Genomic DNA, 27,003 nt, shown 5'->3' on the forward strand with positions numbered 1-27,003 from the left:
AGCAGTGCAAAGGCTAACAGAGTTTTGCCAAGAGAACGCACTGGTCATAGCAAACACCCTCATCCAACAACACAAGAGACGATCTCTATACATGGACATCACCAGGTGGTCAATACCGAAATCAGATTGATTATATTTTTTGCAGTTGAAGATGGAGAAGCACTATACAGTCAGGAAAAACAAGACTAGGAGCTGACTGTGGCTCAGATCATGAACTCTGTATTGCAAAATTCAGACTTAAATTGAATAAAGTAGGGAAAACCACGAGGCCATTAAGGTAAGATCTAAATCAAAGCCCTTATGATTATACACTGGAAGTGACAGATTCAAGGAATTAGATATGATAGACAGAGTGCCTGAAGAACGATGGATGGAGGCTCATAACTTTGGACAGGAGGCAGTGATCAAAACTATCTCCAAGAAAAAGAAATGCAAAAGGTAAAATGGCTGTCTGAGGAGGCCTTACAAATAGCTGAGAAAAGACAGAAAACAACAAAATTCTGTAAAACAATTATCCTTCAATTAAAAAATGAATAAATTTCTAAAAATTTTTAAAAAGAAGAGAAGTAAAGGGCAAAGGGGAAAAGGATTGTTATACCCATCTGAATGCAGAGTTCTGAAGAATAGCAAGGCAAGATAAGAAAGCCTTCCTAAGTGAACAATGCAAAGAAATAGAGGAAAACAATAGAATGGAAAGACTAGAGATCTCTTCAAGAAAATTAGAGATATCAAGGGAATATTTCATGCAAAGATGGGCACAATAAAGGACAGAAATGGTATGGACCTAATAGAAGCAAAAGATATTAAGAAAAGGTGGCAAGAATACACAGAAGAACTACACAAAAAAGATCTTAATGACCCAGATATACATGATGGTGTGATCAATCACTCACCTAGAGCCAAACATCTAGGAGTGTGAAGTCACATGGGCCTTAGGAAGCATCACTACAAACAAAGCTAGTGGAGGTGATGGAATTCCAGCTGAGCTATTTCAAATCCTAAAAGATGATGCTGTGAAAGTGCTGCACTCAGTAGGCCAGCAAATTTGGAAAACTCAGCATTGGCCTCAAGACTGAAAAAGATCAGTTTTCATTCCAATCCCAAAGAAGAGCAATGCCAAAGGATGCTCAAACTACTGTACAATTGCACTCATTTCATATGCTATCAAAGTAATGCTCAAAACTCTCCAAGCCCAGACTTCAACACTATGTGAACCGAGAACTTCCAGACATTCAAACTGCATTTAGAAAAGGCAGAGGAGCCAGAGATCAAATTGCCAACATGTGTCAGATCATAGAAAAAGCAAGAGAATTCCAGAAATACAGCTACTTCTGCTTCATTGACTATGCTAAAGCCTTTGACAATATGGATCACAACAAACAGTGGAAAATTCTTAGAGATGGGAATACCTTACCTGCCTCCTATTAAATCTGTATGCTGGTCCAGAAGCAACACTTAGAACCAGACATGTAACAACAGACTGGCTCCAAATTGGGAAAGGAGTACATCAAGGCTGTATATTGTCACCCTGCTTATTTAACTTATATGCAGAGTACATCATGCAAAATGCTGGGCTGGATGAAGCACAAGCTGGAATCAAGACTGCTGGGAGAAATATACACAACCTCAGATATGGAGATGATACCATCCTTATGGCAGAAAGCAAAGATGAACTAAAGAGCCTCATGGTGAAGGTGAAAGAGGAGAGTGAAAAAGTTGGCTTAAAGCTCAACATTCAGAAAACTAAGATCATGGCATCCGATCCCATCACTTCATGGCAAATAGATGGGGAAACAATGGAAACAGTGAGAGACTTTATTTTGGGGGGCTCCCAAATCACTGCAGATGGTGACTGCAGCCATGAAATTAAAAGATGTTTGCTCCTTAGAAGAAAAGCTATGACCAACCTAGACAGCATATTAAAAAGCAGAGATATTACTTTGCCAACAAAGTCTGTATAGTCAAAGGTATGACTTTTCCAGTTGTCATATATGGAGGTGAGATTTGTACCATAAAGAAGGCTGAACACCAAAGAATTGATGCTTTTGAACTGTGGTGTTGGAGAAGACTCTTGCGAATCACTTAGACTGCAAGGAGATCAAACCAGCCATTCCTAAAGGAAATCAGTCCTGAATATTCATTGGAAGGACTGATGCTGAAGCTGAAGCTCCAATACTTTGGTGAACTGATGTGAAGAGCTGACTCATTAGCAAAGACCCTGATGCTAAGAAAGATTGAAGGCAGAAGGAGAAGGGGACAACAGAGGATGAGATGGTTGGATGGCAACACTGACTCAATGGACATGAGTTTGAGCATGCTCCAGGAGATTGTGAAGGACAGGGAAAGCCTAGTGTGCTGCGGTCAGTGGAGTCACAAAGAGTTGGAGATGACTGAGTGACTGAACACCCACCTTAGCACAGTCTGAGCCCAGCTCCTCTCCAATGCCCCATCCACTCACTGCCTTTGTACTCACTGGTTTTGCTTTTCTCATTGACCATCACTGTAGGCTCTCACCTCAGGGCCTTTTCACTTGTTTCCTCTCCCTGGAATGCTACTATGTAGACCACTCTGTTACTTCCCTAGGGACACAGCTCAAATGCCACTTTCCTGATGACTTAAGTAAAATTTCAGACCTCATTTTCTGAAAATTTCTGTAATCCACTCTATTTTTCTCTTCTTAGCACATACATTATATATACTCCTTTGCTTCTTTATTAATGCTCTATCTCCCTTACTAGAATGTAAGTTTCAAGAGGGCATAATTATATCTTGATCACTATTATAACATCAGTGCCTGTAAAAATGCCTAACATACTGTATCCCCTTCATAGACATATCTTGAGTCAACTAAGTAGTTAATTTGTTTTGCAAATGAGGAAAGTGAGGTTTGAGAGCTTGTGACTTTCCCCCTGGGAGGTAGTATATGAACCACTCCAGAATAAATATAATTTTTAAAAATATAAAAAATCAGTTCCTCTTATTTATTTACTCATTAGTATTAACAAGTGCCAAATGCTGTCCTTTTCCTTCTCCTCCAACCTCTGAGAATTTATTGTTAGATGGAGAGACTAAGAATCAACGAGGTTAACTGTCTTGTCAAAGTCACATAGCTAGTACTTAACCAAACTAGGAATTGCATTGGGGCTGGGAATTCTGAAACTCAAGCTTTATCTTGCATAGTTCTTTTCATCCTATCACTCTTGCCCCCACTGCTAAAAAGGGAAACTCTTCATGAAAGGGAACATGTTGCTTTGATTTTCTGCTGACCATTTATTTCCTCTTTCTCTGAGAATAATGCCTTGATTTTCCTTTTTGGAACCCCTCCCCGGCCTCAAGCCCACTGATGAGCACCGGACCAGGACTGGCCAATCAGAACAGTTCATTCTCTGGCCCCAGGGATTCATTAATTCACTAGTAGACTGTAAAGCCAGCCCTGAGATATTTGCTAGAAAGAGTCTGTCTTTCTCCTGGTGTTGCTAAACTTTAAATTTAAAGCTGCTGGTGGCCATCCATGCTACTTGTGGGGAAAGTTTGTCTGAGAATGAAGTTAACACCAATGGAAAGCAGAGTTGTAACACAGAGATTGCCATATCCTGATGAAATAATTTGAGGCTTAAGGTCTAGCAGTGTCTTATGACAGTTTTATACTTGAACTTCCCGATTATACTGAGCCAACAAAATCTCTTTTTTCGCATTTAAGCCAATTTGAGTTGGGTTCCAACCGTTATTTGAAACAAAAAAAATTCTTAGAGATATACAGGAAAATCTATTTGTATATAGATTTGAGGGAAGAAAAGCTGGAACTAAAAAAAAAAAAAAAAAAACAGTTAAAAGCTAGCTTAATTTGAGTCACTGAAACTGCATTTGAAAAATGTTACAACATGAGGAAAATAGCAATGTACATTATTATATTTTGCTCATGGAAACTCAATGAGCAAATTTAAAATGACTGCCATTTAACAAACCAGTGAGAACATGCACTTTGTTAGAGATAAAGGAAGAATAACAAAAGAGAAAGGTGATCAGTACCTATCCTAAATTGATTCATTGATTACAGTCCACTATTTTTTGTCATGCTTACCAGGAATATCTAATCAGAGCTGCGATTATAGGGACACCAGCTGCTGGGAAGAATACTCAGAGTGACAGGTGTGTGTAAGGAACCATGCTTTTATTTTGCATACTTATGTTTCTGACACCTTAACAAAATAGTACCTAGTTAATTAAAAGCACAGTCAACTGAGTATCTCCCATGCTCAGATATCAACTATGTCACTTCTAAAATTTCTAATTTATTTATTTATTTATCTTATTTCTAATTTAAATTCAATTAGGCTGTGTATGTCTGTGGCACACATGCATGTGTATGTGTGTGTTTTAATGACAGTCATACTGTATCCTCATCTCCTTCAGAGAAACAGTCTTAGATTGTCATAACCAAGGGAAAAAAAGCAGAGCAAGTCCTGGGAAACAAGAGAAAGAGGGAGTCAAATAAACCTTTCTACCATTTGAGGTATAAATGAAGGTCTCAGTATTATCTCAGGAGTAGGAAAAGCTCAAGCCACTAATTATTCAAAACACTTTGCCATAAAAGTAAAGATACAGAAACATGCAACTTCATCAGATTCCTTGAAGCTTCTTTTCTTTGCTGTATACATTGAGGCTTATCTTTCCTTAAAAGGGGAGGAGAAGGATAAGAAAGAGGTGATATTCTTCGTGCCACCAAATGCTGATTCCAACCCTTAGTTTTCTGACTTACAAATTGTAAATAACTAAAGGGCGAACCCTGAAGGTAAGCACATCTCATCTTTACCTGTGTTCTTCTACTGAGAATACTCTGAAAGACTGCTGTGGAACAGTTGTTAATGGTTAACACAAGGCGTGTAGTTGCATCTCTATTATGAGGAGCATGAGCACAGGGTCCACCTGTAAATAGTCCTCACCTACTGGAGTGAAATATCGATGTAGGTTGGTGCAGTGCCAGCATCTGCCAACTTGGAGCAACGTCATAACTCAGCTTGCTTTGTTGCACTTTGGTTTTTTTCCTTTGGTTTTGGCTGCATGAGCATATATTCATGCATAACTGTGCAAGGGCTGACCACGTTTCTTTATAGAGTATGCTTCCATGGGTTAAATTTCTACATCAAAGGGCATATTCCAATACCTTTGTTTTGGACAAGTGTCAGGAATAAGTAAAACATTATTTATCTTAATTGCCAAATTGAGAGGGGGAGCTTGGCACACTGGAAAGAACACTAGGCCAGGAATCACTCAGCCTGACCCACTGCTAACTCACTGCTCCTATTCCTAAGCAAGTTTGTTCATCAGTCTGAGTCTCAGTTTTCCCAACGGTAGAATCAACTGGGTCAGACAGTACTAGACAGGCTGAGCAAAGGAAGAAACTTCAAGTAATTAAAACTTCTTAGAAGTTAAAGGAAATTTTGAAAAGGTGAGTCACTTGCCATTGGAGGCATTTGGGCAGCATATGGGTAATTAAGGATATCTAAATGAAGGATATAATTCTGGTGACTGGTAAGGTTTCTTCCAGGGCTAAAACTGTAGCACTGTGGTAGTCTATGTTAGTTCTGCTCAAAATCCCAGTAAGAGACCAAGTGTTTTAATAATTTTCCAATTAAAACAAATGCATGCTCAATTCACCTATACTGTCTCAAACAGACTCCATCTCCTGAGCATTATACCAGTCATTTCTGAACAGGTAGGACTAAAAAAAGAGCACAGAAATGTATAATTAACTAAAGCCAGATATTTGCTAAGAGTTGGCTATCAAATGCTTATTGTTAGCCTCATTACCTCATTACCCTAACCCAATACCAGCCACATGTACCAAAACAGTCAAGCTCACCAGGATCAAACACACAAGCATTTCCCCCAAAGTCTTCTGCATCCCATGGTGATCATGATTTCCTAGTTACCTTCACTGTGAAAGAGACTCAGGGATAATCTGAAAGACTGAAATTGTATAAATTCTCACTAAATGGAAGAAAAAAGTCCTCTCCTTGGCTACTTACTAAGACTTTGTTTTCTGGAAAATGTTTGGAATCTATAGGATGCTGGCTGAGAAATTTACTTCAATCAGCTGATCATACTCTCTAAAAGAATATCACTATAAATTAGTAAAAATTCACATTATTTGTTTATCTAGATGCTTGCCCCTTGGAAGAAAAGCTATGACTAACCTAGACAGCATATTAAAAAGCAGGGACATTACTTTACCAACAAAGGTCCATCTAGTCAAAGCTATGGTTTTCCCAGTGGTCATGTATGGATGTGAGAGATGGACTATAAAGAAAGCTGAGCAGTGAAGAATTGATGCTTTTGAACTGTGGTGTTGGAGAAGACTCTTGAGAGTCCCTTGGACAGCAAGGAGATCCAACCAGTCCATTCTAAAGGAGATCAGTCCTGGGTGTTCATTGGAAGGACTGATGTTGAAGCTGAAGCTCCAATATTTTGGCCACCTGATGTGAAGAACTGACTCACTGGAAGAGACCCTGATGCTGGGAAAGATTGAAGGCGGGAGGAGAAGGGGATGACAGAGGATGAGATAGTTGGATGGCATCACTGACACAATGGACATGAGTTTGAGTAGGCTCCAGGAGTTGGTGATGGACAGGGAAGCCTGGTATGCTGCAGTCCATGGGATCACAAAGAGTCGGACACGACTGAATGCCTGAACTGACTGAGACATCTAAGTGATGGTAGTTCACAAGTGCAAATGTGTATAAACCATGAAAAAAAATCTGTATTCTAGGAGCTGGACCTTCATTACAAGTGTTTCTTTCTAGGACTGGATGTCAAAACGCTATTTGTGCTAAGTCATCTAGAAAGATTTGGTCTAAATAAAAAGCTGTCTCATTTCCATAACTGAAAATCCATACAGATGCCAATTCAGTTACACTTAAGGGACTACCATGCTGATATATACAATTAGCATGAAAAATGGCTTTTAATTTTTTTCAAAATAACACAAAAAAATTCTTCCTATGTAAGTAAACATTTCTCAGCTGGAACCTTTAGTCTTTTTATTAAAAAACTATTACTGAAAATAGCCCTTAACCAATGAAAGACTATTTAAGAGGCATACTCATTCTATCTTTGGGGGAAAAAAATGAATTACAGGAAATGTAAAGGAGGAACATGAATGTCCATTTCATGTAGAACTGAATGAAGTATATCTAAAGCATTTCAAGAAATCATATTTTTTATAAGGCACATATTCTCTACCACCACAAAAGAACGTGAAGAAGACAGTGACATTACAAGAAACCCGATCCCAGTAAATGTGGATCTGGGTATTTCATAAAGAAAAAGATTCAAGGGTCATTTATTTACACATTTACTTTTCTGATCACTTGATTACTGTCCCACTCCCAACACAGGTTCTACAAGGAAAGACACAGTACATGATCAGTATTTCTTGAATGAATGGCATGACATGATGTGAAACTTCCACTTGATAATTAGAGAAGGAATTAGACTTGTCTTTGAGTTGCCAAAGGGGAATCAGTGGGAGTCTCAAGAGAAGTTTGAGCCACACTGTGAGGTGGGTCATTTAACACCAGAGCTGTCCAATTACTGACCTGTATGCTTTGGCAAGCAACAAGATCCATCTCAGTGGGAGGCTCAACAGAAGCCAGAAAACCATCTGTCAGTCACGTTTGAGGGGAAGAGCAAGTCTTGGATGATTCTGAATTCTGATGAAATCCAGGAATGCAATGAAAGCAGAACTAAGTAAGAGACTGTTTACTGTACAGCGGTGGTTCTCATGTTTAAGCATGCACGGGAATCACCTGAAGGCTTGTTAAAACACAATGGTTGAGCACTAGCCTCACGTTTCTGATTCGGTAGGTTTAGAGTGAACAATCTGCATTTCTAACAAGTTCCCAGATACTGCTGATGCTACTGTTCTTAGATGACTCCTTAAGGTAGAACATAGATTTTGCAAGTATGGTTCTCATACCTCCTGGGAAAAGCACATGATATTAGGCAATAGGTGGACAGAAGTACCATTGGATCATGTGGTAAAAAATGTGGTGTTTTTGGTTTTCTACTTTATTTACTGTTATTTACATTGAAGAAAAGGATTCACAGAGAGCTTATCGTTGAGTCCTTCATGATATTTGGTAATCTCTCTTTTATAATTAAAAAAAAAAAAAGCAGGCCAGAGTCTCACAGTCTTTTGTTAGAAGCACTGCTGTCTTCTGGCTTCCTCCTAAGAAGCGGATCTTGAAGTGAGGGTTAAAGAGATGCACATCCTTGATCTGACAGTTGCAGGTACACTGGCAGGGAAGTAATGATACAGGAGAGAGGATGAAAGGCAGCTTAGTAAGCTACTGAAGCTTAACCCCACTGGGAAGTTCTGGGAAACAGTATAAAACATATGCCTCAAAGCTATCCTGAACAAGTGGGGAGGGAACTGGGATACTGATACTCCCACAGCCATTAGGTATTGCTTAAGAGCCATCCACAGGGGGACATGGATTCCTAAGCACCTTCAGTCATTGTGCTTGTAAAAAAGGTTGATTTCAGCAGACCCTGGGCAGCCCTCCAAATATTATGCTGGTTCACCATTGTAAGTCAGGATGGTATACATAGAAATGTTGAGAAGATTTGTAGGAAAATGGGAGGAAGAGTTGATAGTATCTGCTCCAACTATTTAGCTGAAATCTAATATGTTGCTTTGTGTGTTTTTTTTGTGTCTTTTTTACAGTTACTTCTATTTCTTTCAACTCATACAGCTTTGCACTTATATTTTTCTTTCTCTGTAAAATAAATCTATCTAAGGAAAACTAATTGATCTAAAGAAAAATGCTACGCATATAATGCTCTAAATGCTTGCAAGAGAAGGTGGCAGTAATCACAACAGTAGTTACTCCCAAATAACTGAAGTTTGGGAAATTCTAGCATTGCAGTTCAAAGCAGAAATTGGCAGACTTTTGTTTGTTTGCTTGTTTTGTTTTCTGTAAAGGGCCATTTAGCAAAGATTTTAGGCTTCTTAAAGCATAAGGTCATCATAACAACTACTCAACTCTGGTGCTACAGTGTAAAAACTGCCACAGACAATACATAAATAAATGAGTATAATTGCTTTCCAATAAAACTTATTTATGAACACTGAATTTGAATCTTTAACAATTTTCATGTGTCACAAAATTATTCTTCTTTAGGTTTTTTTCAACAATCACAAAATGTAAAAAAACATTCTGAACTTGTAGGCCAGTCAAAAACAGGCAGCCAGCCACATAGTTTGCAAGCCCCTGACTCAAGGCATCAATTACCACTACACCTTTGACAAATTGCTTACTTTCTTTAGCTTCAGTGGCTTCATCTGTATAATAGGGGCAAGGGTAATACCAATATCACAAAGTTACTGCAAAAAATAAGTAAAAATGAATACTTCAAAAGCAGGTGCCCAGAGATATCACAATATAATGTGAGCCAGCTACCGTAGCAAGGTTGGTCTCCAGTTTGTCAGTGCATCAGTCATTGGAGTCTGAATGCTTCATACTCTGCTTCTCCACAAAGGCAGCTAAGCATCTGGGGGCTGATCTTCCCTACTTTGGGATATGGTTACAGAAATTATTCCTCTTCTCTATAAAATAGGCCCCTGAAACCTGAGCCTGGAAATCCCCAAAGGGTTTTGTCACCATTGATTTCAGAGGCCTGGAATTGGGAGCAGGTCAAGCTAAAATTTGCATTCCATCAAAATTAAGCTTCCAAATTAGTGTTTTAGATCTTGCAGTATTATGTTGCTGACAGTAGTGGTTCTCAAACAGTAGAATACTTAAAATCACTTGCAAAACTGAAGGTTTGGGTGCTTCATTCAAAGTATTTCTGAATCAGTAGGTCCAGGAATCTGCATTTTAACAAATGTCTCAGTGATTCTGGTGCAGATGATTCATGGAGAGCAGTTTGGATTGCAATCCACCAGGTGAGCACACCCTTCTGAAATCCTCTTTCATTGTTTTCCTATATCTGTTTAAATACCTCATCATCTGAGAAACCAAGATTACAGTATTTGCTATGCATACCGAAAGAAAGATCTCTGCCAGCATGTTTATCTCTTCTGTCCCCACTCTTTTCTAATTCTTCTAAACCTCTTGGAGTAGAAAACAGTATATACAGAACTCTCTACTCCAGATATCATGTGCTGATTAGCATATACAATTAAGCACACCAGTGCAATCTCAAAGGACATGTGCTATTTAGAGCTTAGATGTAAATTCTTGAGCAGGATCTGCATCTTTACTGGACTGATAAGATGTTACCTCCCAAAAGGCTGCTGCCCACAGTTTTCTACCAGTAGTTTGCAAACAAACCTCTTGGAAAATGTAAAATTAAACTGTAGATTTTAAGGGGGCTCACTTAACACAGACAAGACTTCTAGGGTAAGAAGCAGGAGAAGAATAATGTTTCTATAACTGATACTTTTTAACACATACTAAGGACCAAATTCTTCACATGCATTACCTCATTTCATCTTCACATCATGCTACAAAGGATGCTACTACAATTATCCTATTTCACAGATGAGAAAACTGAGGCATAGAAAGAAGATATTATCCAAGGCCACACCATAGCCCAGACCTTTCAACCATTAAGTTATCCCATGAATGATCCAGACCTCAATAGTTCCCCGCCTCAACTTTTGCAGCTCAATTTTATTAATTAATTATTTGTGTAGCTCATTAAAACCTACAAGAAAGTCTACTGACACTTGAAGAGAAAACTTTTTTTAAAACAAAGTCCAATTTTGCTCATAGCAGTATGTGACACTAAGTTCCTCATTTTGCTTCCATAATCCCCAGGTCTCCAGCTGTTCAAGGTAGTTTAGATATCCAGCCCACCTGTCTTGCAGATCTGCTATTACTCATGAAGTTCAAATAAGATAACATATGTGAAAGTCCTCTGAACACTGTAAAAAGTTATCTAAAATGATAATTTCCCAGCCTGTTGTTTCCACAAATTATTTTAAAATGTTGAGAAGGAAGAAAAAGTGTATTAGTTCTGCAAAATCACCTGTGTCAAAAATCAGATTTTTCCAGAGATTTTGTAGGTTATAAAGCACCAAATCTGCAGATATTTGTGGAACAGAAGAAACCCTGCTTCTATGTGGAAAGTAGACTGTTTATCACAGTTCAATGCAATGGAAATTTTGGGAGCTTGAGAATCAGATGACCTGGTGCTAGTCATTGCCCTGACACTAAGCAACCTTGAGTGAGTCTTTCTTTCTGCCCTTCCAGGAGATACAATACTGCTTGGTGGTTAAGAAAATGGCTTGGGGGAGTCAGAGCTCCAGTGATAATCGACTGCCTCCTCATGAATGACCTTGGGTAAGTCAGGTCACCTGTCTTGGTCTCAGTTTCCCAGTGATAAAAATGAGAATTAGAAACAACAGCTTACTTGGAAATTATTGAAACAAATTAATTGCTGAATGGATAGAGAAGTGAAGATAGAAATATGATAGTTTTTAAAAAGAAGTTAGTAAAATGTTATTACAGAACCTACTTAGTATGTATTTGGTATTCACTATACAAGTCTTTCAATTTTTCTCTTAAATATTTTTTTACAATAAAATATTGGGCAATAAACTCCCCAAAAGGCAACAACAGGGTTGTTAGAAGAGTTGAATGAGATATAGAGCTCTCAGCAATGCTCGTGGTAAGTGCCTGGCATACTTTAGAAATGATTTGCTATACAGGTAGAAGATGGGACAAGACGATAGATTCCTTCAGCTTATACAATCTGTGAGCTAGAGCTGTTCTAGGTGAGCCAAAGACACGACATGCCTCAGCAGGATGAGAAACCAGGCCACATGGTACAGAGATCGGATGGATAGACAGGAGCCAGGATGCAGTCACAGAAGTATCAGAAACCAGGGTAGAGACAGAGGGAAAGCATAAGTTGCTCACTCATGTCCAACTCTTAGTGAGTCCATGGACTGTAGCCCACCAGGCTCCTCTGTCCATGGAATTTTGCAAGAATACTAGAGTGGGTAGTCATTCCCTTCTCCAGGAGATCTTCCCAACCTAGGGATTGAAACCAGGTCTCCTGCATTGCAGGCAGATTCTTTACCATCTGAGCCACCCAGGGAAGCCCAGGAAGTATGCACAAATGAAAGCTGTAAGACCCTATACAGGGAAGGTCTAACATGGGCAAACCTTGAAAATAAAGGCAAGTGGCCATTACTACATGCCAAATTAACGTGCTTCTCTCTCAACTATCCCTTTGGTAGGAGAAATGCATCCGATTTAGAGTCAAACCAGAGCTCAAATCCAGTCTCTGCCAACTAATTATGTGACAACAGGAGATATTCACTCAAGCATCTTCTAGATCACTTTTACTAGGAATACCTACCATAGTACAAGAGTGAGCCCTGGCAACCACTTTTCTGCTATAACCTTGGGCCATCGGATCCTTTCTCTTGAGAATTTGAACCAAGAGACACAATAGCGGGAATATGTCACATTAACTGAAGAGCAATGGGGAAAAGAGAGTTCTCTGGAGATGACCTTGTTCCCATCTTTCCTGGGGTCTAGTTCCTTGATCTACAAGAAGTCCCATTATCCTTCCAATAAATTTCACTTTTTGTTTAAGCAAACTAATGTGGCCTTTATTATATATAAGAAAATTATATGTATTTACTAAGACAATTAGCTTTCTAATATTATGAGAGTTTAAATTTCTAGGCTTTGTTTTCCTCATCTCTACACAAACAAACCTCACCTCTCTGTGACTGATGGAAAAATAAAAAATAATAGGTGTAACAACTCCACAACACAGAGTAAATATTCAATAAACATTATTTAAATTGCATCTGAGCTTCAGAATCACTGAATCTTTCTAAGTATTTGGAGACACCTTGTTTAGCTGGAGGATGTGTGGTCCTGCAAAAAGAAACACACCCTTGCAGTCAAGAAAAAGGAAGAGGTTGACTGAGTTTGAAATTTGATTTTAAAGAAAGTTCTCTGAAATTTAAAACAAATTAATCAGTTACCTATTACTGTTTTGACTTGAATTTCTGTTGGGTTTCTTCAGTGGGCTGGTACTGATTTAAAAGGGAAAAGAAGTATAAAGCAACAGGAAACAAAAGCTGGATGCAGAGGTAACATCTTTCTTAATCTCAGAAGGACTGGTCAGAATTTATCTGGCAATAGATAAGATTTTAAAGTACTTTTTATTTGGATTATCCTGTTAATAATGAGGATTTCTGTCACCCAAATTGAGCAATAGGTGGAAGGAGGGAACAAGAAAAGATCTAAGATCAGAAATATTAACCCAGAAATACCATAGCTGAAAAAATACAAAAGGTTTTTCTGAAATTCAAAATGAAAGGCTAAGTGAGAGATGTCAATTAGTCCCTAGCAACTATTGTTCTTTTAATCTTGCTGTATTGATTCTCATAAATCCAAATATTTAGTTGTCTTAAAAATAAGATAACTTTTTGTTTAAAAACTCTCAGGTAGGTGGGTAGTGAGCTTTATTTGGTTATTAGGTCTTAACTATGTTATTCCCCAAATTGTGGTCCTTGGACTAGCAGCATCAGCATCTTCTGGGAACCTGTAAGAAATGCACATCCTCAGACCCTAGCCCAGAAACACTGAATTAGAAACTCTAGGAGCAGGGACCAGCAATCTATGTACTGATATAGGGTCTTAGAGGAAAGACCCTCTAAGACCCTCAACCTTGTTAGGACTTGCCTTGAATCTTCAATTGGTAAAGTAAAGTAATTGGTAATTGGTAAAGTAGTCATTCTTACTCTGACTGTATTTAAGGTTAACCCTATTGATAAGCCTGTTTAGTAGCTATTTATATCACATTTATATTTTCATCTGTCCAAATGTATACCACTTTCTAATGCCCCATGATATAAAAACAGCAAGCAGAATGGATGAATGAAAGGGCAGGCCAAGAAGAATATAGAAGAAGGGAACTGATAAAAGTATGGTGACTTTATTTGGGTGATAACATAGATACTTAAAGTTTAGATAATAGTAAGGACTTAATGGGAAAAGAAATGTTTCATCCATTGTTTGCTTCCTCCTGCCATTCTTCCTTTTATCTGAGCCCTTCTCCCCTAATTTAACCAAGGCTGCCACCACCTCTCTCACTCTGCATATGCCTTAGAGTTATTTCTAAATAACCTCAGTTACAGAGACAGAAGACAAAACAGGGAAGAAGTCACAATACATCAACTGAACACAAATATCTGCCTCACAGTCTCTAACTTACCTAGAATCAGTTGATTCTACAATTGAACTACACCATGTTTAAGATCCTTTCTACCCTGTGACATCAAGATCTCATTCTCAGAAGGCAGTTTAATATGGAGGTTTAGAAGAAAGACTCTGGAGCAAACAGCCCAACCCCAGGTTCACCGCTTTACAGCTGAGAGAACTTGGGGATGCTATTCCACCTCTCTAAATTTGAGTTACCCGTCTATGGGGTCGCACAGAGTCAGACACGACTGAAGTGACTTAGCAGCAGCATCTCTAAGATGGAGGAAATAAAGTATCTCTTTTAAAGGATTCTTAATGCAGATTAAATGAGATTATCCATGTAAAGCATTTAGAGCTGTGTCTGGCACATAATAAGGGCTGGATTAATGTGAGCTATTAGGATTATTACTATGTTGTCTCTAAAACGTTTCTCAGCCTTTAGCAGCATCTTGAGCATTTCCAGACATAGCAACAAGGCAGTGAGAAACCAGGAGGCATAAAGGTAAACGTGTGATGGTGGTTAAGTTGGAAGCGGGTGGGAAAGCAGTTAACAACACAGCATTCCTCTGTCTATTAACATACTTTGTTGTAAGGTCTTTCTGTTCAAGGTCCCAAGACTTGTGTTTGAATTACAACAATCATTCTCAGTAGGTGTTGGAGGGGGGACTTTGTCCCCAAAGGAGGTACTAGTAATATCTGTAGATGTTTTTGGTTGTCACAACAGGGAGTTGCTACTGGAATCTAATAATAGCAGAGATGTTGCTAAATATCCTACTATGGACAAGCTAGTCCCGCACGACAAAAATTATCTAACCCAGAACAGTAATAGTACAAGAGGTTTGAGAAACCCTGAATTACAAAGTTGTTTGAAGTTATCTTAATAAGACTTGGCACTTTTTAAAAGTTTTCAAACGGGCAATAGTATGGAAGATTCTGACACTTGATGGGAGGCAGGAATAGTTACCTAAAAGACCTTTTCAACTCTAAGACTTGATTTGTGCTGTGGACTCTGAACCACAAAACAAAGGCAACAGTGCATTTCCACCCCTTTCTCTTTGCCTAGTTCCTTTCCCTGAAGATAAGCTGAATTCTATTTAAAAAAAAAAAAAAAATGATGGTTGGATACTGGAAGGTAACCATAAGGCATTAAAAGTTTCTCACAAAAACAAAGAACATCAATGATAAGCAGAGAATTTTAGAGCTGGAAAAAACCTTAGATATGATTAGCTGGGGAAAACCTTAGATATGATTAGCTGGGGAAAACCTTAGATATGATTTAACAAATAAATTCTACTTGAAATCTACCATTTCATAGATAAAGTGAGATTTTAAAAAACCAAGAGATTTGATCTGATCACATAATACTATAATCATCAGAAGGTCCAGATTCTTCCAAAGAATCTATTTATTAGTCACTGATAATATCAAGGGACTCCTCTACATGCATTTATTTTGTGTTTTTTCAATGATTACAGTATCAGTCTCTATCTCTGGAAATCCCTGAATATGGGTTTCACCTGATTAGGTGCGGCAGTGAGATTAAAAAACAAAACAAAAAAATTAGCTTCAATAGGTATTGAGGAAAAATGAATAAGACCTGCTTATTAATTAAGCAATGGCTGCTATTGATGAAGAGGAGAAATAAAGAAGTGACTTCGGTTCCAGCCACAGTGACTTGGAGGATGGTGATGGTTCAATAAAAGACAGGAAAGTCAGGAAAAGGTCTGGGTAGCAGGTTGCTTATATTGTGCTTCGGGTGCTATTCTTCAGTCTGTGAAGCTAAAGAAAGAGATGAGGGGATGAACAGTGTTAGGGAGATTTGGAAGAACTCAAATGGAAGAAAGCGTATTCAATTTGGTGGTTGCAAGGCCATCGTGGAGCCTAGAAGGAGCAGCATCAGGAGCAAAATCCAGATAACTGAGAGGAACCAAAAGCATCACTGTCCTCTGGGCCTCAGCAAGTGCTGGACGGAACACTCCCTGATGCCCCCACTTGTCTAATGTGCTACAGCTCTCCTGGAGTTTAAGTGATGACCCACTCAGCTGTACAATAATAATTATAATGAAGACATTTCCAAGGTGGAAAATGATATAAACACAGGAGTGAGTTCAGGATAAGGGTGGTATGGAAAAAATATACATAAGACAGAAAAATGACGTGAGAATGATGCAAATACTCTTTACTAATTTTTTTCCACACTCATCATTTCTTACTGGAGAGAGCTGCTCCTCAGAACTCCACGAGTCTCATCCCATGTCCTGACTTATTCCTTGTTTCTAGGGCACTGCATCCATCATCAGTGTCCTTTCCCTTCATCACCTGGGCTCACCAGGGGCACATAGCAACTTCTCCTCCCTCATCAGTGAGACCGGGGTTCCACATAGGGGCCTAGGCAAACACCATCCATCACCCTCAGGGTCACCCACAGCTTTCTGACCCATGGACTCCATCGCAGTAATATTAAGACAAGAAGAGCAAACTAGCCTAAGGGTCTTTCCCTCAAAAGCCACTGTTTGGGTCATGCTGAACCTGTATCTTAAACATTTTTTATCCATTTTAACGAATCAATAGGAAGCCAAGCCAATGTTTTCTCAACATTGAACTCTAGGAACATGAGTTCATGCCACCACTTCTCCACCTCTGCCAGCCACCACTTCCCTGTATCAACAGCCACTTCTTCCAAAGGGGACTAACAGCACAGCGCCAGACACTGGGGAGCAAGCTGAACCGAAAGGCATCTTAAACTGGGGTTGGGATTCTGTGACAGACAACTGCAGGAAGCTAGCCCTGGCAGCCACCACCAATACTTCATGCAGTACCGCGTGCCCACACACTCACGGTCACTCACACACACAGCCACACAGCCAGTTATGCACGCTGGATATGCGTATCTTGTGCACAGAGAGAGTTAGCCAGAGTCCACTCTCTCCGTTGTACATCCAGGATCATCCATACTGTCCACACATGTACCCTGTCACACACACACACGGTTATGGACGCACAGCCTATGCCGCTCTCTCTCACACACGCACACACACACACACACGCACACGTTACACTACCTCAGAGTCAGCAAACAAGCAGTTTCACAAGTACTTACGTACATGAGCCCCAACCCTAGTGGCCCCATGCTGAAGGCGTGTACTACACAACCAGCCAGCCCACCTACAGTCTGAGTCGCCACGCAGCCCATCCCTGAGCCAAAGCCGGGTCCCAGGAACCCAGAGCCCCCAGCCCGTCCCCGCCGCGCCGCCGCGTCCCCGCGCACGCTTGGGCTCGCGGGGTTGTGACCCGGGCGCCCTGGCCGCACCTACCCTCGGCTGAGGCTAGGCAGCGAGGCGCCCCGGCGGACGGGAACGGCCACCCCTCGCCGCGGAGCCGAGCTTCTGCCGCCGCCGCCGCCGCGCTCCCAGCCGCTGCCTGCGCCCTCCCCGCCGCCCCCTCGGGTGCGGGCTCCAGCCCCCGCGCTGGGAGGCCGGCGAGCGAGAGGCGCGGGCCCGCCTGGGGCTGCGGCGGAGAGCCCCCAGCCCCGGCTCACCTGAGCGCGCCGAGCATCGTCCTCCTCTCGGCTGACCGACGGTGGCTCCGCGGGCTCAGCGGCCCCCAGCCCGCATCCTCCCCGCGACCGCCCCCTCCGGAGGCCAGGGATGGCGGGGGCGCGGCCGGCTGCGCACGGGAGTGGGCGCGGCGGGGGCCAGAGGGACCTCGCTCCTCGGGGACGGGCCAGCGGGCGCCTAGCCTGGAGACCGCTGCCCAACCGAGGAAGGTAGTCCTGGGCTCACTGCTGGCTCCTGGGTGACCTTGGGCAAGTTGATTAACCTCTCTGAGTACCCACTCCTCTAGCGAAAGATAATAAACGTGAAAAGGGTCGGCGCCTGTGGTGTCCGTGCCAGGGGAAATCTACGGTCTACTTCCTTCTCAGCCTCTGACTCCGCCAGGGCACGGTTAGTTTGTGAGCAGGGTTCAGCGTGAGATCCGTAGTCCCTTAGATATAAGGCGTCCAAGTTTTCCGGTCAGTGTTTCAACTGACTAGTCTTCCCAAGTGATCCTGCCAACACTCGTTTTGCTTCCAGAATCTGGAGGAAGCCTATTCTGGCTTTATCAGTTTGTGACCTTGAGCGAGGGGGTAGACAGAAGACTAGCTCCTGGGCTCCCGCGTGTAAAATGGGGACCGCAAACTCCCAGTTGTGTTCAGACTTACCAAAGCTCCTGCCTGTGTGTCACTAGTGCATTGTAATATCTGTGAGGAATCGTGACAGAATGAGAAACATGTTTCCTCAACTCGCCTTTCCAAGGCCTCCAGTACCAGAGACAAACCATTTCCAGAGTAAGTCATGTAGGGAAGGGAAGGGGAAAGGCTTCCTTTAGGGAGACAGGTTGGGGGGTGGGTGGGGTGGGAGCGGGGGAGGGTCGAGGGAGGGAAGTGGCAAGGGGCCTGTTGGGAAGATAATTCACCCCACCCCACCCCCACTTCCTGGACCACAGAGTCTTCGGGGAAGCTTAACAAAACAGAGGAGCTGTGATAGTAATTAACCTCCGAAAGCAAATAAATCTTTCCAGACAATCTGAAAAATTATTAACTTACAATTGTGAGCACAACCCAAGTGAACGGGAAATTTAAATTGACCAACAAATTCATGCCAGAAACCTTTGAGCTGGTCCCTTTCTAAGATTCTCTCTGTTGATACTCCTGCCTCTTACTTCCTCCTTTTGCCAACCTGGCCCCCGTCTTAATGGTATTCCTTCCCCATCTTACTTGTACACTTTCTCTCACTTGAGTCTCTCTCTTCCCATCTCAATCTCTCTCCACCCTAGGTGTCTCTTCTTTACCTTCTTTGTGCCCTGTGTCTATCTCAACAGGTCTCGCTCTCAGTCGTTCCCACCCATGATTTCTCTCCCTGGCTTGTATGTCTTGAATATTTATTAATCATATATCCCCCATTCAAAATTTGAAAGTGGAAAAGTTGTCAGTTATTCCTCTAAAGACCCGAACTTAAATTTATCACTGTGTCACTTCCCTAAACCAAATATTCCTGATGAAAGACACCATGATCCTCACACTCATGGGAGTGCAAAGCCTGATTCATCTCTGACAACTCTACCTCCCTCCCCTTCTCCCCAGTTTCGAGTCAATCTCTTCCCATTTCCTAGGGAGTCTCTCTTTACTCTGCCACAGGCAACTGTTCTTTCCTCCTCTTCCTATTGGACCAAATCAAGTGTAAGTTAAGGATCTTGAGATGAGAAATGGTCCTGGTTGCAAAGGTGGCCCTTTAGAAGGGTCCATGAAAGTAGAAGTGAGAGGCAGGAGAGGAGGTCAAGAGTGATGCAGTGTGAGAAGGACTTGACCAGCTGTTGCTAGCCTTGAAGGAAGAAGAAGGGGTCTCATGGCAAGGAATGCAGAAGCTGAGACATGGGGCAAGGAGACAGATTCTCCCTGAGAGTCTCCAAAAAGGAAGGCAGCTTTGAAGACACACTGATTTTATTTTTTTTGAAGAAGTAAAACTTTTTATTCTAAGATGATAGGAAATCATAACAAGTCATAGAAAATCATAACAAATACTCAAAAAAATTTCCAGAATTAGCAAATATAGGAAACAATGTAATAAGTAAAATCTAATTGCAATTACATTTTTTTATAGTCCAGTTATTTTTATTTATTTTTTTATTTTTTTAAATTTTTTATTTTTCAGTGGGTTTTGTCATACATTGATATGAATCAGCCATAGAGTTACACGTATTCCCCATCCCGGTCCCCCATCCCACCTCCCTCTCCACCCGATTCCTCTGGGTCTTAGTGCAATAACACTCATGTCAGATTTCTGCTCTAGAGAGTTGTACGATAATAAATTTGGGTTGTTTTAAGCCACCAAGTAATTTTTTGGCATAGGTAACAATACAGCAGGAATAGGTAACTAATAAAACACTTCTTTTTTTAGCTATGGTGTGTGTGTTAGTCACTCAGTCATATCTGACTCTTTGCAAACCCATGGATTGTAGCCTGCCAGGCTGCTCTGTCCATGGAATTCTCCAAGCAAGAATACGAGAGTGGGTTGCCATTCCCTTCTCCAGGAGATCTTCTTGACCCAGGGATGGAGCCTGGGTCTCTTGCATTGCAAGCAGATTCTTTACTGTCTGAGCCACCAAGGAAGCCCTTTTTAGTTATGGAGAAACACACAAATGCCTTGTCTTGTTATTAACAGCAATCCAAGACAGCACCTCTTTTCAGTCATCTTGGCATATCCAACCCTTTTGTTTCATACCCAAACTTTGTGTTTCAAGCAATCTGTCCCCTAAACATTTGCTTTTCTTTTCATGTCTGTATCAGTGCTCACAGTGTTGTCTCCAGAGTGCCCTCCTCCAGATGCTGCTTGACCTACCTTCTTCAGTGCTCATGGATTCCATGGAGCTGTCGGTGATCTCTCCCTTCTCTGATTCTCCAGAACTCTGATTTTTCAAGGTATATTCCATTTCAATTGGTGCTTTCTGAGGGGAGAGAAGGGAACAAGAGAGAAGAATGGGGTTTACATGCACAGGTTGAAACTGCTCCAGGTTCTCTCTTCCCACAAGGCTGTTTTCCTCTCTCTGCTGCAGCAGTTACCACCACACTGTGTTACAGTGAGTTATTTACAGGTCTGTTTGGCCACTGGATGATGAGTGCCTCCAAGGTGGATACCACGTCTTACCTCCCTTTCTGTGTCTTAGCCCATAGATCCATGCTTTGGCCACTGGATGGTGAGTGACTCCAAGGTGGACACATCTCCCTTTCTTTGTCCCAGCCCCTAGATCCATGCCAGGGACACAGTAGGGATTCAGTGACTATTTCTTGAATGAATAGATGAAGAGAGCAAGTGCAATGTCTGGTTGTGTTGAACAGACGGGACTATTAATAATTTTTTCTTGCACATTTGTCTCTATTTAGTTGGGTTGGTCAATTGAAGTACCTCAGTTAATGCGCTATGATTTTAAATGGCACTGCTTTGATGCATAGCTTAAAACATAGACTTTTCTTTCCTTTTCTTTATGTTTTTGTTTTTGTTTTACTTTTTCTAAAGAAGCCTCCCACCATAAAAGTTCCTTTTTATCAGCTTTATTTAAAAGGTGCTACTATTATAAGTAAAGTTATTATAATCATGCAGGCTCTTTACTCCAACAATTCTACTACTAAAAAGTTATCATAAGGATAATAAACCTATGTACACAAAGGTTTACCTAAGAGCATGTTCAGTGTGGGATCTTTTATAAGATTAAGAAAGAGCCCAAATGTAATGGTGCTGTAGTAATGTGTTATCACCCAGTAGGGTCCGACTCTTTGCTACCCTATGGACTGTAGCCCTCCTGGCTCCTCTGTCCATGGGATTTTCTAGATAATAATACTGGAGTGGGTGGCCATTCCCTTCTCCAGGGTATCTTCCCAACCCATGGATCAATCCCGGGTCTCTTGCATTGCAGGCAGATTCTTTATCATCTGAGTCACGAGGAAGTCCCCAAAGTGTGATGGGAGGTTATCTAAATAAATTATCTCTACCATGAGATATCATTCAATTATCAAACATGATTTTGTCAACTGATAATTATTATATAGAAAGATGTCTGTGAATATTTTTATATTCTTTTCTATGTTTATTTTTATTTTCTAGCCACCATATACTAAGCTTATATTTAAAACTTAGGTTTAATTGTTATTTTAAAATAGTTTTGCCTCCAAAAGAAAAATTGCATAAAACTTCAATATTTTTCCAAATTCCAAGAAAACTCATCTACAGATGAGATTCAAATTCTCTAACTATGACAAAAGCAGGGGAAAATCACAAAGGCTTGAAATATAACTCATTCCATTAATTCATTCACCCTAGGAGCATTTATCGTACCGTCTCAATTAACTTAACATCTTTGACAGCAAGCAACAGAAAAGGACTGTAGAAAAGTTAAGCAAAAGGGAAGTGATTGGAATGTTATTTAGGGATGCAGAATTGCTGAGATTCTGGAAGCTAGGCTTAGAGAAGCAGGTACCAGGAGAGCTCCAGTAACCGAAAAAGAAGAAAGTTAAGCCCCTGGTTCACAGAAGAACTCCATCGGGACTGTGTGCCATCCCTCATGAAGTGGTGAATGGCCTCTACCAGTTCTCCATCCTTGACTCACTCAACCAAGTCCAAAGTTACTGGTAAACACACCACACAGGCACAGGTTATCTTTGCGTCTGCTCCTTCCCCTGTCCTGAATCAGAGAGTGAGGAAGGAAAGATCCAGTCCCTCCACAAAGACTATGAACAGGAGGGGAAGTTTCATATCCCCAGTAATTTTGGGGTGTTGTCAGGAAGGCAGAATGGAAGTTGACAGCCCCCAAATAGTAAATGACCACTCCAGGCCCCTTAGATGTGCCAGGCATCCTTCTAGACTCACTTTCCCTGCTAGAAACCTCTGATACAGAAATACCACTCAGGGGAGATTTAAGAAAGCTTTGATTTATTATTTCACTTATAAACTTGAAAATGTTAAGATTTTCTATTGCTAATTTCTTCTAGTCTGCAAAAAAAAAATACTATTTTCTTTTTCTAGTTGTCCACACTTTGCTTGGCTGGTACAAAAGTCCACTTATGCATTTACCCCATAGCAGCCTACCACGGACTGAAGCATCTTTTCAGCAACACAGCATGAGGGTTATCTTCAAAGGTTCAAAGATTGTTTTAAGTTTATTTAGCTCTGGGTTCCTTAGCTGCAAGGTGGAGGGGTGTGTGTGTGAGAGAGAGAGAGAGAGAGAGAGAGAGAGAGAGAGAGAGAGACAGAGAGAGGGACAAGGAGGGAGGGAAAGAGAGGGAGAAAGAAAGTAGGCAGAGAACAAAGAGAAAGGAGCAAAGAAGATAGAAATCAAATTCCAAATCCAAATTACTGAAATAAATCAGTGCTTCTCTTGAACTCACAAACTCGAAGTCTGCATACCTTCCATCCACTTAAGAGCTTCTAAAAATTTAAACAGTTGAACAAAGAGTTTTAATGCAGCTGCAAAAGAATGGAAACCAAACTGTGAATACCTTTCCCATAATGAAGCCAGGATGGTTGCCTTCATTTTAATAAACACTATAGAATAAATAAGACCCTAGAACAAGACACTGTGGCATCATACTATGTCAAGAAACAACTTCTAACAAAATCTTCTCTAAATCAAGTTGAAAGTGTAGAAACATTTGCAATTTGTTGTTGGTAAGAAATCAAATCTCCCAAAAGAGGGTTATATTTCTTCTTACTTTGCTACACACCCTGGAGTGTATGATTATCTCCAACATCCCCTAACCCAAAGCAGACCTGTTGAGCAGGGTTGTTGCTCAGGCTCCTCAACTCAGCCTCCAGGGAGGTTTTGTCTTGAGCTTGCTTCCACTTCTAGCCCAGCTCACATGCTCTGCTCTCCCACTGTATTCTAGCCATCCTGGGCTATTGTGTCTAGTCATGCATGGCTCTCTGGCCTGGGGATCTTTGTATTGACTGTTTAATAAACCTGAAATGCTTCTCCTCTGGTTCAGCCTTTTAGAGATAGGCTTCCCCTTGACCAGCTATCCCCCATTCCATTATTTTCTATTCTGGCACTCTGTTTATGTCACCTATAGTCCTCATCTCACTCTGTAACTAATTCATTGGCTTTTTTTTTTTTTTTCCTTGTTTACTCTCTGCCTCTCCAATAAAACATAAGCTACTAGAGGTAAGAGACTCTGAACTTCAGGAAGAGCCTCGGTTAGAGTGAATACTCCTTGGTATCCACTCCCGAAATATGAACGGGATACTAGAATTTGAGACTGTGCTTTCCGGTGAGTCAGAGTTGCCCAAGAACCAACGAGACCAAAAGAACCCATAACTCTGTGGATGAAAGGATGATCATTCACTTCTGTGAGAGGATGTGGCTTTGGGAGACAGAGACTCGTGTGCGGGAGGGGCTGTTAAATGGAACAGGTGGTTCAGATGCTCTGACATTATGCCTGCAACTGAAAGTGGATGAGGATCCAAAGAAGGAAGTGAGAAGCTTCAGGTTGCCTCTAACTAGGAAGAGCTGTCCAGAAGTCAGTCTATTCCAAAAGGGATTAACAATATTAAGGAAGAGAGTATGAGACCACAAAAATTCAGAGGCAGGCTGTTCTTAGTAACTTGCTACATGTCAAAGTCTGTTATGAACCTGCTTTGAATGCTGAAAAGTTGGGTGCCTGAATTAGCAGAGAACAGAGGCAAATAAAAGCAGCCAAGCAGAGTTATCATGTCCAGATAAAAGGCTCCTGGCCCTTTTTTGTGCTTTGCTGTTCTTTGTCCTCTAGTCATTCTGATATTGTTGGGTTTAATCTATTTATGGCCATTAACTAATCCATGTTTTATTATTGATAAAAATCAAATAAATGAATATGTAGTCTTTGGGAAGGAAAACTGGAAAAAAAAATTTTCCAAGAACAGCCAAGTCACAAGAAAAACATCATGAGTGTGATCTGCCAGGTAAAACTCTGGTGCAACTGAAATTGTACAACTTATTTTAAAATTTCTAAGTAGTAAAAATTTACTGTATTTTTTTTTTTTTTGGTGTGTAGTTCTGTGAATTTTAAAAAATTTATAGAGATCTGTAACCACATTCAGTATATGGCAAAACTAAATTTTAATATAGACAAGGGTAAATTTTAAATATTATATTTAGCGGGATATTTTTAACTAGCTTTGGCTAATGTGAACAAGTCTCCTCCCCCTCCACGCTGGGCATCCTTCCCTGCCTTATATCAATATGTCCCATTCATGAATTTGGAAACTTTTCCCCTGTAGGTAGAAGATGGGGCTCTAATGAGGGCAGAAGCTACAGTGAAAAGACGAGAAAAATGGAGGATATGGAGTGGCCTCTCACCCCACGAGATTCCTTGGACTGGTCTGAGTTGTAGCAAGAAGGGATTAGAAGCAGAAACCAATGGGAACCTTCAGGAAGGATTTCAGAGAGACTGGGCACAAGTCAAGACTCTGTGTTTAGGATTCAACTAGTGAAGCAGAGCTCAGACTCAGGGAGGAAGCCTATCCTTGAACATGAAGAGGCAGATCATTCAGAACCAGACCCCTTGGCACAGACGCTGGCAGTCCCAGGAAAGGTAGAGGCAGCAGGGGCCTGTCACCAAGAAGCATTGAAGGCAATAGAAGTGGTCAGAGCAAAGAGGGACAAGGTGAGTATGGATGAGATCGCTGGATTCTAGGTACATGTGTGGAATCATTTTGGGGTCTCCCACAGATAATAAGGTGGCACTTACAATAAGATGGTTAGGCTTCGCTGGTGGCTCAGATGGTAAAGAATTCACCTGCAATGTGGGAAACCTGGGTTTCCCTCATCTCTTGGGTTGGGAAGATCCCCTGGAAGAGGGCATAGCAACCCACCCCAGTATTCTTGCCTAGAGAATCCCCATGGACAGAGGAGGCTGGTGGGCTACAGTCCATGAAATTGCAAAGAGTTGGACATGACTGAGCTACTAAGCACAGCACAGCACATAATAAGATGGTTAGTGAAGGATTTCATCATTTTATGTTTAGAGAAGGGCTACCTGGGTAGCTAGGAGGTTGGCTAGCTGTCCCAAATATCTGCTTCGCAAATGATTTACTAGTTTTCTATGTGGTAGACCCTATGCTCAACCATGAGAATATGGCGAATAAGATAAGAGGATGGATCCCTCTTTTCAAAGCACCCAGAGCCAATCAGAGATAATTTCAACACATTGTAAATGTTAATCAGGTAAGCATAGGTGGTAAATAGAACTCATTGTATTTATTATTGCTATCATTTTATTATTACATCACAAATACTTATTAAGTGCTTACTATTTACTAGTCAATCACTATGAAAGTTTAAGGAACTTGGTATTTAAGATGACGTGACATGGCTGGAAAGTGTCAGAGTCAAGGTTAGAATTCAGGCTGTCTGAATTTAAAGACTTTTCCAAATCAACTGTGAAATAAAAATCATAACAATAATAACAACAATATATCAACAATGCTAATGGTTGATGTATTATATGTACTGGGCATTTATCTATGTCAATGTGTGTTAGTCGTTCAGTCGTGTCCAACTCTCTATGACCCCATGGACTTAGCCCTCCAGATTCCTCTGTTCTTGGAATTCTCTAGGAGAGAATACTGGAGTGAGTTGCCATTCCCTTTTCCAGGGGATCTTCCCAACTCAGGGATCAAACCCAGGTCTCCAGCCTTGTAGGCAGATTCTTTACCGTCTGAGCCACCAGGGAAGCCCAAAATATGTGTTAGTCACTTCAGTCGTGTGTCACTCTTTGTGACCCCATGGACTCTAGCCATCAAGGCTCCTCTGTCCATGGAATAGTCCAGGCAAGAATACTGGAGTGGGTTGCCATTCCCTTCTTCAGAGGATCTTCCTGACTCAAGGATTAAACCTGGGTCTTCCATATTGTAGGGGAAGTCTTTACTATCTGAGCTACCAAGGAAGCCCAAAGTGTGTGTTTGTCATGTGTGACTCTATGTGACACCATGGATTATAATCCACCAACCTCCTCTGTCCATGGAATATTCTGGGCAAGAATCAGACTGGGTTGCCATTTTATTCTCCAAGGGATCTTCCCAACCCAGGGATCAAAACTGCATCTCCAAATTAAAGGACACTTGCTTCTTGGAATAAAAGCAATGACAAAACTAGACAGTGTATTTAAAAGCAGAGACATCACTTTGTCAACAAAGGTCCATATAGTCAAAACTATGGTTTTCCTGTAATCATGTATGAATGTGAGAATTGGACCACAATG

General features: G+C 41.0%; 1 protein-coding gene across 4 annotated transcripts in view; it reads right to left on the bottom strand.

Annotated features, from left to right (window-relative positions):
• Window positions 1-17,983, bottom strand: part of HTR4 (5-hydroxytryptamine receptor 4) — a 179,318-nt gene extending 161,335 nt beyond the window's left edge. For all 4 annotated transcript variants that reach the window (XM_065935900.1, XM_065935883.1, XM_065935890.1 and 1 more), the window contains exon 1: window positions 17,776-17,983. The gene's annotated coding sequence lies outside the window, so the exon portion shown is untranslated. The remainder of the gene's footprint in view (window positions 1-17,775) is intronic.
• Window positions 17,984-27,003: the final 9,020 nt, after the last annotated feature.

This window comes from Muntiacus reevesi, chromosome 1, assembly GCF_963930625.1.
Source record: "Muntiacus reevesi chromosome 1, mMunRee1.1, whole genome shotgun sequence".
Taxonomy (NCBI): Eukaryota; Metazoa; Chordata; class Mammalia; order Artiodactyla; family Cervidae; genus Muntiacus; species Muntiacus reevesi.